Source organism: Sorex araneus, chromosome 1 (genome assembly GCF_027595985.1).
Source record: "Sorex araneus isolate mSorAra2 chromosome 1, mSorAra2.pri, whole genome shotgun sequence".
In the NCBI taxonomy this organism is placed as follows: Eukaryota; Metazoa; Chordata; class Mammalia; order Eulipotyphla; family Soricidae; genus Sorex; species Sorex araneus.
In genome coordinates this window covers 165,269,310-165,286,121 of record NC_073302.1, presented here as the reverse complement: position 1 = coordinate 165,286,121, position 16,812 = coordinate 165,269,310, and positions in this window count along the sequence as shown.

Below are 16,812 nucleotides of genomic sequence, written 5' to 3'. Positions count from 1 at the left end.
CGGGAGGGATGCTGGGATCATTGTTGGTGCAGAATGGGCACTGGTGGAGGGATGGGTACTCGGTCATTGTTTGTCTGAAACATAAGCACGAAAGTTTGTAAGTCTGCAACTGTATCTCACGGTGATTCATTTAAAAATAAAAGAAAGAAAAAGAAAAAGAAAAATATATATAAAGAAAAAAAGATAAAGAAAACCGTGCACAGTGAGTGTTAATATAGCTAGTCACAGTCTTTCCATCTTGTCTTTAATTGTCATCTTTAGATATGGGAAGAGACAAAGGAAAGAACATTCTTTAGTGAGAAGCACTCATTTTCTGTTTTTAAGTTTGTTCATAGGCAAGAACATTCTCTTTTATTGTAATTAAGCCACATACTGGTTCTGATAGTAACAAAAATGTGTGGGGCATTTTGTTAATTGACAGTTTGTACAGACGTGTTTTAAGATCACCAAATTGCTTCTTCTTTGTCAGATATTAGATGTTCATCTGGTATCCTAAATTTGTGTCTACACAGGGAATTTTTTTAAGAAAAAATTAAAACAATTTCTGCTTTTCTTTTATTTTTCAAAAGGGGGGGCATAATTTATCATGTCCACACTGATGTTAAGAAGTGATCCATCCAAAAATTTCTTTCTTATTCTCAGGATAGCTTGTTCTATGGAAGTCACAAATCAAGTGGAAAAATATGTAGCACTAAAAGTCTGTTATACTAGCATTTTCTCAACAATATGGTTTCAAAAATATTGTACTTGGAATTAGTACCAATCTAAAAATATACAAAGACTCTCTTTGAACATATACAGTTACTCAGGTTTGTTTCATGAGGTGTTAATGTAACATGGGGAAGATAAATTAATGCAATTCCATCCCACCAGATTCAACTAATCATAGTTCAAATATGAAGTTCCAACACCTTACCAGCTTGTGTGCTATTTTACCAGTTGCTTGTGCTGGCATTGGCCTCCCTTGTAAAAGATAAAGATTTCTACAACAACAAAATCCCTGCATAAATTTCAATTTTATTGTATTTTTCTTTCTAGGCTGTATAAGTTCTACTCTATTTTATATGTCTATGTAACACAGATGATAAAGGAAGAAGGAAGATTACAATGGAACATCTTGAGTATTATGAGGATTAACAGAGGCAATTAATCCCAATGTGTGATAAAGTACTAAAGCAAATTTACTGCAAAACTAAATATCAAAAGAAGAAGGAAAGAAAGAAGGAAAGAACGAAGGAAAGAAGGAAAGGTGGACAAAACCCCTTGGAACAAATTTTGTCACTGTCTTCACTTGTCTTATAAGAAATCCTGTTGACTCAAAACACTACTGTTAACTTAGATAAAGATAATACAAGTACAGTTTTATGATAAATATATTTAAAGTAAAATTATTTTAGAACCACTAATGTTATTGAGGATGTCTGAATTTTCACACACGTTTTTTTCAGGACTCAGGAAGGATACAGGAGCTAATTGTTTGTGAGCTAGTTGAGAAATCACCTAACTGTGAGAGTCAGGGATGCATAAGCAGGCTAGCTAGACAGCCCCTAAATGAGATTAAGGCAATGACAGAATTATCTTTAAATCATTCTTATGTGTGCTTTTCCTAGAACACTGTATATTTGTAACTTTAGAAAACTTATCCTCACAAAATTTATGGGTACTATGTTGTACTCTCAATCTATTTACTATGTATCTGATGATTCTAATGTTTGATCTTTTGAATGTTGGTGTGTAAGATTAAAAATTTGAAAGTGATCTTCATACAGGGAGTTATTAAGTACTCAACTTACTTGGAATATACTATGTACTCTAGGAAACATTTATGGATAAGTCAATCCTTTGCTAAATTGTGAAACTGATGAAATCACAGATTGTGTCCTGTTAGACATACATGTTCTAGTGAACAGCAGAGTTTCTTGTACATAGCAGAATGAGTGAACATTTGCAGAGTTTAAAGTGAAATCCAATTGAATTATAATGATACTATGAAGGCAGTTATTTGACAACTCTCACAACAGAGATGATAAATGGTCAATTTCTCACACTGGGTGAATTTAAAAACATAAAATACCAGTTAGTACCATAGTTTTTAACCTTAGATTTAAAAACCCATATAGTTTTAACATAACTGACCCCACTTACCATGGTTTTAATTTTTCTGATGATAATAATAATTATCATTCATTTTATAGCAACCTGGTCCTAAATACTGTGGCAGATGATTTATATGCACTACTTTTCCCTATGGACTGGAATGATAGCACAGCAGGTAGGTCATTTGCCTCGCACATGACTGACCCAGGTTCGATTCCTCCATCCCTCTGGGAGAGCCCAGCAAGCTACCGAGAGTATCCTGCCCGCATGGCAGAGCCTGGCAAGCTACCCATGGCATATTTGATATGCCAAACACAGTAACAACAAGTCTCACAATGGAGAATTACTGATGCCCCCTCAAGCAAATCGATGAACAACGGGATGACAGTGCTACAGTGCTACTTCTCGCTATATAAACCTTCAAAATAGTTGTGAGTCCCGCTGCCAGTCGCTCAGTAAAGTAAGGTGTGAGGGAGGCAGACTTGAGGAAAGAGTTTTTACTACTTTGCTTGACTCACCTTAGTCACCAGCTTTTGGGGAAATGCCTGGCCTAGATCAGGTCAGTCCTACCCTCCGCACAGGCACAATGGTTTCATCCTTTTCTCTCGCAGAAAAGAATTTCAGAAGGCAAACAGTGAGGCAAGAAAATTTTAATGGCACCTTGTTTAGAAATATTTGAGGGGAGAGAAAGGGACAAGCACATACTTGAGAGAACAGGCTTCTCAATATTAGAAATAAGCAAGCAAAGAGACATAGACGAGGAAGTGAGATAAGCTTCCAAGGGAGAATGCAGGCTTGAAAAGCAAGCCCAAAATGCATTTTGGAGGAGCTCTTATACAGTTCTTCCAAACGGGTTTTTCTGGAATTTTATTTTTTTTCTGGAAATTAGAAACTAATCTGGGACTTGTTACAGGAAAATCTTGTTTCATAATCTCATAGATTCTTCTGTACCTTCTCTTTTTCTGAGAGACACATCCTTCTATGGGCAGATCCTTGGATTTCTGCACCTGGGTAGTTTTTCAGTTTCCCCTTTCCAAAGAGCTAAGGATTTGCATGTCATAGAGATGTGGTCTTCATGCCCTTGAACTACTTCAAGACTAGGAAATCTCTGCTTATGATTTTATTGTTACTATTTCCCAAAAGTACATTGCCAGGGTCCCCTTACATATCTGCCTGCAACAGTTCCATATTCTCCAAGATTAAAAGTAAGAGAAATATTAAGTGACTCATTAAAGCTGGTGGTAAGCTAAAGACAAATCTTCTAAACAATGCATCGAGTAATCCACATTCAATGAAATGTTCACCTTACATGGCATGAAAAGGTTTAATAAAGGATCTTTGTAGATTTGAAGAAAAGAATAGATTTGCCAAATCCTTCTGGGGAGGGCATGGTTCCACTGACAACTTAATTGTGGTGCAGAGATAATGGTTTCAAACTTCAGCCCTCCAAACTTCCTAGAAGTTTGATTTATATTGCCTTACATCAGGGGGGTTGTGTTCATCCTAAACCACTGCTTTGTTATAGCAGCCTAGGGGAAACTTATACACAGTTATTATAGTTGGGTAATAAAAATGTTAAATTTAGAAGTGTCTTAGTATTCAACCACTAAGCCACAAACTTTCCATAAATTAGCATTTTAAATAACATTCAAGTATGATCTCAGTTCTATAGGTGAGAAGTTCAGGAGGACTCAAGTGCCTTTTATTTTTTTTCTCTTGGCGACCTTGTTTGATTGATATCATTGTGTTGTCTGTGCTGGGCTCTTACTGGGGATGCTGGGAAGAATCACCTGGCTAGGTTTGGCCCACCTGGATATCTCTTAACTTAAAGGTCACCTCATTAGCAATCTACCTTCTATCAGCAGAACCCTTTTTGCCATGTAACATAATCACCAGAAAGTATTACTAGGGGCAGAAGTCACAGATGCCTGCTCATTCAGGTCTCAGGATTCTGAAAGCTGTGCTTTTTTATCTGCCATACCATACGCCTTCCAAAGCACTTTGTCTCCAGGGTTCTTTCAGAAACTCTCACCATGGCTAATTAATGAGCACAATATTCACAAGGAGTTTATCTTTGGAGCCAAAATTCCTTCGCACCTGTTTCTGTTTATATTTGTCCTGGTAACTTGCAATGCTGGTTTATGTCATAATCCTTAAAGTCCTTCATGTTTCTTTACTTAAAAGTTCACACAAGCGCCACACACAATGGGAATCCTTGAATGGACACCAAGATAGAGACTCATAAAAATATAAGATAGGATTGCTCTCTAAATTGTCTTATAAATAAATGAGCATTACCTACGATGGCTGAATCACTCTGTTTCACTTCTAACATCTCTCGGTGAGTTTTGTGGAGATACTAGAACCAATGACAGTTATCTATGAAAGTATTTTTGTCTCCCCTGTATGTCTCCTTAGCTCTCTAGAAAAGTCTTGGGGTAATGGAGATAGATGGTCAGGGGAAAGAGCTGAGTCAGAAAATATGCATGCAGCAGACCTGGATATAGTCCCAGGTATATCTCATTCCCTCACCTTTACCTCCAGCCCCACAGGGTGTGATACCCTCAAAACAAACAAACAAACAACCAGCAACTAAAAGGAAGAAACAGAGATGGTGAGATGGAGGCTAAGGTTCAATCCCTTGCTGCCAGAAATGATCCCTGAGCACACAGCCAGGAGTAAACCCTGAGCACTGCCAGGTGTGACGCCCCCAAAGCAACAATACCAAAAAGGGATACAAAGCTTAGTTCATTTTCCTTGAGATATTATCAACTGACTTGCTATTTATGTTTTTTTTTGGATACTTACTGAGCCTGGAATTTTAACTGATAGGCTGGCTTTTCTTGGTTCTTCTGCTCTCTGCTGAACTCCATTAACAGTTTCTCCTGGGATCATTGCTTTTTGTAAATCACTTGCAGTTGAATCCTTGGCTCAGGTTTTCCTTCTGGGATGACCTGTCCAAAGATATGCAATACACTTGGGTGCTTTTCTGGAGCCAGAGGCATTATGAGTTGGCCACTCTAAAGATCTTTTCTTGGCAGCATGACTGTTTTGTGCAGGTAGTGAATACAGCTGGGTCATTACCTAGCGGCAGGGTTCTATATTGTCTGTACTGTCAACAGATGCTTCTCCTGAGAGTAAGAGATACACTCAACTTACAAGCTAGTTGGCATTTCTTAGTACTGTTGAAGGTCTTCCCTTAACAGTAGAACTCAAAGATTTTTCTAGCACCTCTTGGGGAGAAAAGGCCCCTTTATCTTTGATCGGCCATATTGCATAAAACTGTGCATATAGCTTTCTTCTGGCTCAGCCTTGCTATTTCCCAGCGTATATACATGTAGTGAATGATTAATTTTAAGTGCCTGCAGAAAGCACAATGGTGAGTACATAAATCTAAATCCAAATGAATTTTCAGAGTGTTTTAGACATTATCCTAGTTAGTTCAAATCTGCTGCTGATGCGTGAATGTGAGTATAGAATACAAAATGATGAACTGCAGATGGATCCACAGAGCACTCTTAACTGTATACTCAGATGCTCAAGAATGATGCTATAAGCAGAATCAGGAGTCAAGATGATGGTTAGAATCAAAGGAGAGGGCAGGATGTGGAAAAAATGTGCCAGTGTTGCTCACTGTAAACTATGAAGGGAGAAGGGTTCAAGATCATGGCATGGGAAGAATCCAAACTAACTTCTGCCAAAGAGACAATGAGTTCACAAGAGCTATAAAATAACATACGAGAAAGGAGAACAGGAAACCTGACAGGGTCTCCAAGAGAGAAGAAAAGTACAACATTGAAATGAGTTGAAAAGGTAGATTTGTTTATTTTTTTCTCTTAAAAGCATGTTCTATTCTATCCCGGGTGTGGAAATTTGCAGCCTGGAGAGAATTCAAAGCATGGAACTTTACCTGGGGGCAGACAATGAACTAAATATTACCATACTGTGCATGAGATCGTTCCTGTAATCCGGGTAGGAAAAGACCAAAAGGGAATCTGAGAAGTCCATGAAAGGAGGAAGCAATATTATGGGGCATATGCACAGACTCAGTCACCTCCAGGACACAAGCAACAGCATCGGCCTGTGAAGCACAGGAATCAACAGTGAAGGAAATCCACAGACCACCACAATATCTTCGTGAAAAGGAAGACATGCTGGGTACTACCCATCTGATAAGAAATACTGACCGGCAAGATCTTGGCAACTTCATGTAACCTTCTGATAGGAGAGTAACACCTAAGGGTAGTAGAGATCGAGGCCAGGAAGGTGGCCCCATGGCTTGGAATCTGATCTCGTGTGTGCTGCGGGAAAATGCAGGTAGGATGGAGAAGAGACCATTAAGTAAATGATGGTTGGAGGGAACACTGGGGATGGTAGATGCCTGCTGAAAGAAGGCTATGGAACAAACATGATGGCGGCTGCTTAGTACCTATATTGCAAACTGTAACACCCAAAAGAAGACAGTAAGAGGGAATGTGTCTGCCACAGAGGCAGGGGTTTGGAAGGGGTTGAGAGGGACAGGAGGGACACTGGGAACATTGGTGATGGAGAATGGGTACTGGTGGGAGATATGTACTCGAACATTATTTGATTGGAACATAATCATGAAAATTTGTAAGTCTATAACTGTATCTCACGATGATTCATTAAAATAAAATCACTGTCACTGTCACTGTCATCCCATTGCTCATCGATTTGTTCAAGCAGGCACCAATAAAGTCTCTCCATTATGAGACCTATTGTTACTGTTTTTGGCATATCTAATACGCCACAGGTAGCTTGTCAGGCTCTGCCATGTGGGCATGATACTCTCAGTAGCTTGCCAGGCTCTCTGAGAGGAGCAGAGGAATCAAACACAGGTTGGCCGCGTGAAAAGCGAATGCCCTACCGCTGTGCTATTACTCCAGCCCTAAAATAAAATTAAATTAAAAAATTAAATAAAATAAAAGCTCTCTTTGGGCCCTTCCTTCTGCTTTCTAGAGACATCATGTGAGCCTTGCTGAGAGCAATGGAACCACTGCTCACTGCCAGGGCTAGAACTCCTATGGGTCAGCATGCAGAGCTGAGAATCGCTTTGCATCACCACAGCCCCCACATCATCACTAGACACCACTATCCACACAAACTGCAGATCATGGTTTGATACTTGATATAGATTGCCCTCAAGCTTGCCCTGTGCCAGACACACAATAATTTATTCCATATTGCTTGTAACCACCAAATGCTAATGGAATGATTAAAAGATACTTCAATGAAAGAGAATTTCTGAAAATTTTTGTATCTTACCATGGGGACATTGAGTCTTTGTCTTACGGTATACTAAGCTGTTGCTGCAAGTAAACCCTTTTGTTTTATTTTTTTTAATTGTGATTAGGTGGCTTCTAGTTGCATTCCCATCCAATATGGTGTGTTACTACAGGGATGTGAGTATTAAGGCATTTGGACATGTCATTCCAGAAAATCTAGATATTTAACTGGCAGTAAGTGCTCCTGGTGGTGGTGGTGGGACATGGGGTGGCTTCTGGGACTTCTAAAAGAACAGGAAGTGGGGGAAGATGAACTGACTCCCAGAAGGCTTAGAGTTTTCAGCCAAAAAAAAAGGTGTACCTGAAATTTTTGTCAGATTAGCATCTTTTTGGAGCTCATTTATGAAGGGGTAGAGGCCAGCCAGGGCATGGTGGCAGCTGTTGGAGTGTGATGTTGCTTCCAAATCTGTAGGGGAGAAACTTGGTCCATCCCATCCCAGAATCAGCCCAGAGGTCTCAGTCAGAACAGAGAACACAACATTTTTTTTAAAGAAAAAATTGAAGACACATTGTAGAACCCTTGTAACAACTCTATCATATGCAAGGGAAATCCCATAGAATATCAACAGACTATTTAAGAAACAGATACTTTAAAAAAGTAAGACAGTTTATGGCATACTTAATGTGCTGAATGAAAAAATCTTCTACTCTATAAATCTTTACTCAGAAAAGTTAATACTTAAAATGTAATGAAAGAATAAGGGTTTCCCAAATGAGCAAAGGCTAAAGGAGTTAATCACCAATAACCTGACTATTTATGAGAAATATTACACAACTTTTTTAAACTGCAAAGAAGTTATACTAGCAAGGAGAACATACATGATAAAAAGAAGTTAATTGAAGAAGATAATTTTTTAATGGTGAATGTAGTTGAGATATCCCTTAATAAGAACAAAAATTAAAAACTCAGGTAGTAAAGTTATGTACAGTTTCAATACATCAAGAAATACTTAAAAATGTTAAAATAAAACACTAAAACATAAAATGGAGAGGAGAGTATAAAAATTAGTAGATTTTTGTAAAGTTTCAAACTAGAATTTACTTACTCAGAATAGCATATTGTATACATACAATGATATATATAAACTTCAGGCAACTTAAAGCAAAACTTATGCTAAATTTAAAAATGAAATTAAACCTAGCAATGAGAAAAATTGTCAAACCTCAAGAGAACCAAGAAAAAGAAAAAATATCTATACAAACCTAAAAGATGGCAATAAGTACTTATATATCAACAATCATCTTAAATGCAAACAGACAAATTTTAATCAAAGAACAAGAATTGTCTGGACAAAACTAAGGCACTACCGTATACCACATAAAGATACTCAGTTCAGGGGTAACAATGCACACAGATGGTTAGTGGAAGTAAATGAAGTAATTCTTGTACACTGAGCTTGTACACTAAGTAATAAGAAAAACTGGTATATCAGCCTCTTGTCAGATGTGTAAATAATCACCTCTGAATTGTTACATTTCTTTTTAGTTATCCTGTGTGTGTGCAATAATTTCTTCTCCTATGTAAAAGCTTTTGAATTTCATGCTGTCTTATTTGTCTATTTTTGTTTCCCACCCCCTCTCCTTGCCACTGGGACTGACTGTCCAATTCCATTTCTAATACCATTGTCATGGAATATATTGCATATTGTTTTAAATGTAGTTTATGAATTTAGCTTTAACATGAGTTCTCTAGTTCTTTTTGTTAATTTAATTGCTTTGGTTTATTCTGGGGACCATACCCAGTGTTGCCCAGGGTTAACTCTTGGCTCTGTGCTCAGGGATAACTCCTAGTGGGGATCAGGGCACTATATTAGTCTCTGGGATCAAACACGGGCCAGGTCCCAAGCACCGTACCCACTGCTGTAGGATCTCTCCAGATCCTCTTTATCCTTTCTGAGTAAAATTTTGTGTATCTTGTTAAATAATGTCCTAGGTTCCTTTTTTCCTCTTGACCTTCCTTCTCCCTCCCTCCCTCCTTCCCTCTCTTCCTTCCTCCCTTCCTTCCTTCCTTCCTTCCTTCCTTCCTTCCTTCCTTCCTTCCTTCCTTCCTTCCTTCCTTCCTTCCTTCCTTCTCTCTCTTCCTTCCTTCCTTCCTTCCTTCCTTCCTTCCCCTTCCTTCCTTCCTTCCTTCCTTCCTTCCCTCTCTTCCTTCCTTCTCTCTCTTCCTTCCTTCCTTCCTTCCTTCCTTCCTTCCCCTTCCTTCCTTCCTTCCTTCCTTCCCTCCCTCCCTTCCTTCCTTCCTTCCTTCCTTCCTTCCTTCCTTCCTTCCTTCCCTCTCTTCCTTCCTTCCTTCCTTCCTTCCTTCCTTCCTTCCTTCCTTCCTTCCTTCCTTCCTTCCTTCCTTCCTTCCTTCCTTCTCTCTCTTCCTTCCTTCCTTCTCTCTCTTCCTTCCTTCCTTCCTTCCTTCCTTCCTTCCTTCCTTCCTTCCTTCCTTCCTTCCTTCCTTCCTTCCTTCCTTCTCTCTCTTCCTTCCTTCCTTCCTTCCTTCCTTCCTTCCTTCCTTCCTTCCTTCCTTCCTTCCTTCCTTCCTTCCTTCCTTCCTTCCTTCTCTCTCTTCCTTCCTTCCTTCTCTCTCTTCCTTCCTTCCTTCCTTCCTTCCTTCCTTCCTTCCTTCCTTCCTTCCTTCCTTCCTTCCTTCCTTCCTTCCTTCCTTCCTTCCTTCCTTCCTTCCTTCTCTCTCTTCCTTCCTTCCTTCCTTCCTTCCTTCCTTCCTTCCTTCCTTCCTTCCTTCCTTCCTTCCTTCCTTCCTTCCTTCTTCTCATTCTTTATTTCTCTATATATTATTGTTAGTTTTCCTAACATTATTTGTTAAAGAGGCTTTTCCTTATTCATTGTATGAAGCTGACACCATTTTAATTTACTATATGTCAATATATGAGTGATTTACATCTGGGTTCTAGCCTATTGATTATGTAACTCTTTTTGTTCTGATCCTGCACTGCTTAATTACTCTTGTTTTGCACTATAATTTGAAGTCATGGGGTATAATGACTCATTTTTTCTTATTTTTCATTTATAAATGCTTTTGCTATTTTGGTTTTTTGTGGTTTTATGCAAATTATAAGGTTGTGTCATTATTCACAGTACCTAAAACCTGAAATAAATCTAAATTAATTCCCATTGACAACTGATTGGATAAAACAGCTGTGCTATATATAGCAGAGGAATACTACTCTGCAGTTTTAAGAGGTAAAATTGTGTCATGTGGGACAAATGGATGAAACCTGAAATGATTTATGCTAAGTGAAAATTTCAGGAAATAGAAGACAATTACAGACTGTTTCACTCATTGAATAAGAATAACCAAAACAAATGAACAGACAAAAACTAACAACGCTTACTCTAAATTTGTTGACAACCCTGGTTGTTACCAGATGGAAAGTGGGGTGCGAGGGAGGACTGCAGATTTTCCTTTTTGGTGGTAGGATGGCACTCTAACTTTAGTGGTGGATGTAGTGAATCTTTCAAATCTACAGAGGTATTAAGATATACATCTGAAATTTTATCATATTTAAAACTAATGATAAATCAGTAAAGAGGGAAATATTTTTTAAGTTCTTGAACTAAAAATTGTACTTAACGTGTTTGATAAGGATATAGAAAAAAATGGGAAACATCAGTATACTGTGGTGGAAATATCAACTTGTGGTGGTGGGCTCTATGGGATATAGCATGAGGGTCCTCAAAATTTAAAAAGGTAGAAACCATTGCATACATCAATTCCATTTCTGGGTATTAATACAAGGAATGTATTAGATCTAGATCTCATTCAAAACATTGAATGTGTGTGTGTCCACTGTAACACTTTCATAATAATCTGATATACAAACACTATGGTATAGGTATACTGAGCATTTAGGCTGCATATTGCTGTTCACTCTACTGAGCACTGAAAAACCTATGAAAGAAAATGAAATACTGTCATTTGCAAGAACATGAATAGACTTTGAGATGGTCACACTGAGTGAAAGAAATTAGATGGATAAAGACAAATATTTCATTATTTTACTCAAGACAACTCGAGAGAAATTCACTGATAAAAAAAAAACAAATCAAATTTTTAAATTCTGAGATGTGAAGTTGTATACTTAGTTTTGTAAAGCATTGATATCTTCATTTAAAAATATAGTGAGAAGATTCTGAAGCATGGGTAAAAATTCACCAGCTGTATTTGTTGATGCTCCAAGATTTCTACCATGGCACTCTTTTGTCTCCTTAATTTAAGAAAAAAAATTAAGAGCCATTCAAACTTTGGATGTTGAAGTTTACCTGGTGCTGTTTGGGATAGCAAGGATTGAATCCAGGTCCTTTTAGAGCCATTCTTGTTTTATTTTGTTGTTTTGTTTTGTTTTTATTTTAGTGTGGTTTGAGGCCAATAAGGCTCAGGGACTATGTCTGAATCAGTCCTTAGAGGTTACTTGTACTGATGGTTTTCTGGGCACCCTGAGGTTCTGAGGATTAAACCCAGGGCTTCAGATTACCAAGTATGTGCTCTAGTCCTTTGAGTTATGTCCCTGATCCTAAGGCTATTTTTTATTAATATCTCCGCTTTCTGAAATAAATCATTACTTGATGAGTAATCTTTTATCTAATTAGTATTTGTCTTACTTAGAGTGATTTATCATTGTCACTTGCTGAATTCATGAATGAATGAGCTGTCCATCTAGTCATTTGTACAAGAATCATTTTCACAAACTGTCCCTTTTAAGAGTGCTGAGGGAAGCAGTCCAGCACAAAAGAATAAAGAAAGAGACTGAAAGTTCAAATTGGATATGCATAAAGAAAAGGAAATCTACTCAGGAAACACCTGAAAATACCACTCTTGATTTTATGAACATTATGGTATAAATTTCACTGCTGACTTGCTCTAGAAAAAAACTAACATAAGCCTTTTTGGGGTGTGGTCTGTGGGGAGTACATGAGAACACTGGCATCATTTCATTTTCCAGAAACCTGGGAAGATCTTGAAATATACAAATGTACAGCTGTTTATTGATGCAGTTGTTTTTTGTTTCTGCTTTTCATGTCATAGCCTATAGCAAGAAACAAAGCTCTACGAAAAGTGATGGGGAAAAAGAAAAGTATATTTTGGAAAGCCATGAAGTAAATCATAACAAGATTGTTAAAATCATAGCCTAATCATGACTAAAACTTCCAAATATTTATCTTTACAAAATTTAAGTTTTTTATATTATGCTATCACTTGGAGATTAGCCATCCCTAGAAAAAGAAATATTTCCATTTGAAATTGGAGGTTTGGTGTGACTTCATAGAGCAATCTCTACACTTCTGGTCAACTTGTCATTATCTTGATCTAGACCTTTCTAAACCATACACCTCAGCCTTGTGAGAGTTATTTTTAGTAACTATCTTTCAACTCATCCATATTTTAACTATGCTTGCATAAATTTATCATTAATATATGCCCACATTTAGTGTGTGCTGGGGCTATATATGAGTTTGTACTTTTAGTAAATATTTAAATCTTTAGTAAATCTCTAGTATAAATTTTAGTGTATTGTATAAACTGAAACAAACCAGAAAATCTATTAAACCTTAGCAATATTATTTTACTTGCACTTCTTTTTTTGTAATTTATTTAATTCATTCCATTTTTTCCTCATTACTCTATTTATGTTTGTTTGTATATGACCTTTTATAAAAAATATTTATTACCGCTTATTTGCCAGAATTTTTAATTTGCATGAATGGAACTTTTTAATTTGCATAAATGGAATTTGCAATATGTATTTCAAATTTCATCATGGGATTTTGGAATCCAGTTCTGCCTTTCAGTTTCTTTGAATTTGCTACTTCTTCAGCTAGTCAGTTATTTGTAATAGCTACATAGTACTCCAAAGTGCACACCTATGCATATGTCCATTTCCTCTCCCCTGAGATGAAAGCCCAGACTCAACAACTTTGCAATAAAGGCAATGTTGTAATCAATGTCTTTATACATGCCCCAGTGAGTATTTGCTTGTAGTAAATTTTTCAGGAGCACATTTAGGAATTATATATAGATACATATTTAATCTGTCTCAATATTGCCACATTGCATTTCAAAATGGTTGTATCAGTCCATAGGCTGGAGAGCCTGTATTCCTATACCTATCATACTTTAGTATCACCCAGACTTTCTTTTTTTTAGAGACATTTAAATATTTTTTCTGATTAGTAATGAAATTATACTGCTATATACTTATATCCATCTAGATTTTTTTCTTTTAAAAATTATTTATTTGCAACCCAGTGCCCATTTTTCTTTTGGATTCTTTTCTTTTGGAGATTTTGAGAATGCCTATATGATCTTTCATGTAATACCACAAGGACTGTTGAGAGAAATGCAATTGATTTGCATTTCTAAATATAGCACTGTAGTCCTGTTGTTCATCGATTTGCTTGAGTGGGCAACAGTAACATCTCTGTTGTGAGACTTGTTGTTACTGTTTTTGGCATATCGAATAGGCCATGGGTAGCTTGCCAGGCTCTGCCTTGCAGGTGGGATACTTTCGAGAGCTTGTGGGTTCTCTGAGAGGGACAGAGGAATTGAACCTGGGTTGGCCAAGTGCAAGGCAAATGGACTACCCGTTGTGCTATTGCTACAGTCCTTTCTAAATATATCTACTAATAATTTTGTTCCAGATGTTCTTATTGAGCAAAACCTTATTTCTGTGCATGCTATCAATGTATTCTGTTTTTAATCTTAAGGAACATGCTTTAACGTTTTATTTGAGAAGTCTGTCTTCCATTTTTTTCATAAAATAAATGCATCCTTCCATAATTCTATGAACTTCATAATTTTATCTCCCTTATGTCATTTTTAATCATTATTTAAACAAAATCTAATGTATAACATACATCTCATGCAGGTTTATACTGACATTTGATATAGTATTAAAAATAAAGGTCAATTACTCTTACTTTTTGCAATATAAGAAAACATTTTCACTTTTCTGCATTTTTTAACCATTTAAGAGTATTCCTTATAGTGTTTAATATTAATATTAATGATTTTCTTATAGTCTTCACCCTCTAATAATTCCTCTATTAATGAACCATGAAAGTTATTTAGTTGTTCGGAATGTGCAATTATACCAATCTATATTAGCTGTAGCCTTATGCCTAGAACAATGTTAAACATTGTTTAGTTACAAACCCTCATTTAAAGACTTGCCATTGCAGCTCACTCTTCAACTGTTTGTTTTTTTCAACTTTTTCAGCATTCTTCAGGCCATTTTTGTTTTCAACTTGCCCGTGGCATAGGTGGATGTTGATTATGAGTAACTTTTTACACATAGACTCGTTTCTCTTAGTCTTATTCAGGGTAATTGTTCCTGACTGGGTGCTAAGAGGTGCTCAGTGCTCCTGATAGCACTGAGGAGCCATAGGGTGTTTCAGGGATCAAACTGAGTCAGCTTCTTGCAGAGTAAGTGCCTTATCCCCTGTGCTAGCTCTCCAGCCCTTACGTTTGGAATAAACCCTGTGTCATGTAGAATCTGGGCCTTTGAAGTTTAATAATTCCAAGATCATACAAATTAAAACTTGAATTTTTTTTCAAAACAGAAATACAATAAAAATGAATGCTTTCAGGGAACAACTCGTAAAAAAATCAATGTCTTGAACAAATGATGAAGCAATTAGGTCAGAAGAAATACCATGAACAAAGCCCAGGTTATTTGACAAATTAAACTATTTGATATTGAATGCAGTCCCCAGGGAGAGGGATAAAGTAGAATTAACTAGCAGAGAGGAAATGGGCTTTAGGCATAGGTGAATCAGCAGAGTGAAGGGACTTGAAATGGAACTAGAAATCTGTGAAATAGACACAAGTTAATGGACTCTAGTTAGGATAACAAAGAGTAGGGAAGTTCTCATTCAAAGGGAGTTATAATTTAAATTTTGAAAAGTTGACTAGAAAAATGAAGAATCCATCCTTGGATACACAGAACCATAAACATCAGTGATGTAAGTGATTTAACTATCACATGAATTATCGTATTTTCCTCAGATCAATGATTTCCTTTATCCAACTTGAACAAGGCATCAGAGTGCAAGTGGTATGCTTTGGTTTTGAGAAGATCAGTAAGTAGAGACAAGCAAATAGGTGTCTTTGGGTCCCTGCTCAATGCAACACATGTGATTTTTCCTCCTGAGTCAGTGATCTGCCCTCACCTAGCTGGTTTTGACTCCAGTCTTGAAAGAAAAACTATATTGCTATCTAGGACAACTAAACTTTCTGTTAGAATTTTGTGTGTGTTATGGCGGGGGGTGGGTGGCGAAGTGGAGGTTGTGAGGCTCTTCAGCAGAGCCCAGGAACTTCCTGTGACATCTGGCCTGGCCCGAGTACTCCCTGTAGACTCTGCTGGGGATCACTAAGGGTGACCCCTGGCAGTGATTAAGGGGCCATGCAGACTAGTGCTTGGAACTGAATGTAGAACTTCATGCTTGCAGAACACGTGCTCTCTCTGTCAAAATAAATTAAGACTGAGTATGATCATTTTTTTCTACCTTTGCCACATTTTCTTCTTCTCTTATTACCTTATAGATCCTGCTTCTTTCTATATGGGTCAGTTCTATGCTTTTTTACATAAGAATTTTATTTAACCTGATCTTTTACACCGTTATGGAATTTAGTCTTCATTATAGAAAAAGTGTCTAAGAGAATATGGAAACAAATTAACACATAAGTACTCTAAGTGTGGTGGTATCTGACAGAGATTAACTGCAAAGGACAAATGTGCCTATTGTCTGCTGAATATAAGTTTATTTCCCTACCTTTTTTATTGAGATAAATATATCAAACATTAAACCACATAACGTTACATCTAAGGTAAAAGATGACTGCTATTATTAACACGGTGACTTTTTAAAGGGCAATTTTATCCCTGTGGAGAGGTGGAGGGGCAGACATTTGGCAATGCTTGGATACAATTTTGGTTGTTGTTAGTAAGGGCAGTGCTACTGACACTGTTTAGAGGCCAAACATACTGACAAGTACCCTAAGAGACATAGTATAACCCCACTACAAGGAATTATCCATTCAAAAGACCAGTACCCTTGCTGAAAAATCCAGTACAACCTGGTCCTATTACTGTTTCTTCTTTTTAATCATATCTTTTCATCTTGTTCAAAAGTAGTTTTTATGGTGCTCAGAAAAGTCTATGAGTACACTAATGAATCACTAATTTTCTGTTATGACACACCAATTATACTGAATACAGTCATTAAAAACTTTAAAAATCAATTAGCCATATTTTTAGTCAGAATATTTTTTCTATCTCTGTATTATTTTGTTCTTTTGTGTAATGTGTCCATACCTTCACAATTACTGAGCTATAGATTTTTTCTTAAAATATTAGTAGAGTGATTTCTCCAACATTATTCCTTTTCTCTTAATTGCTTATAT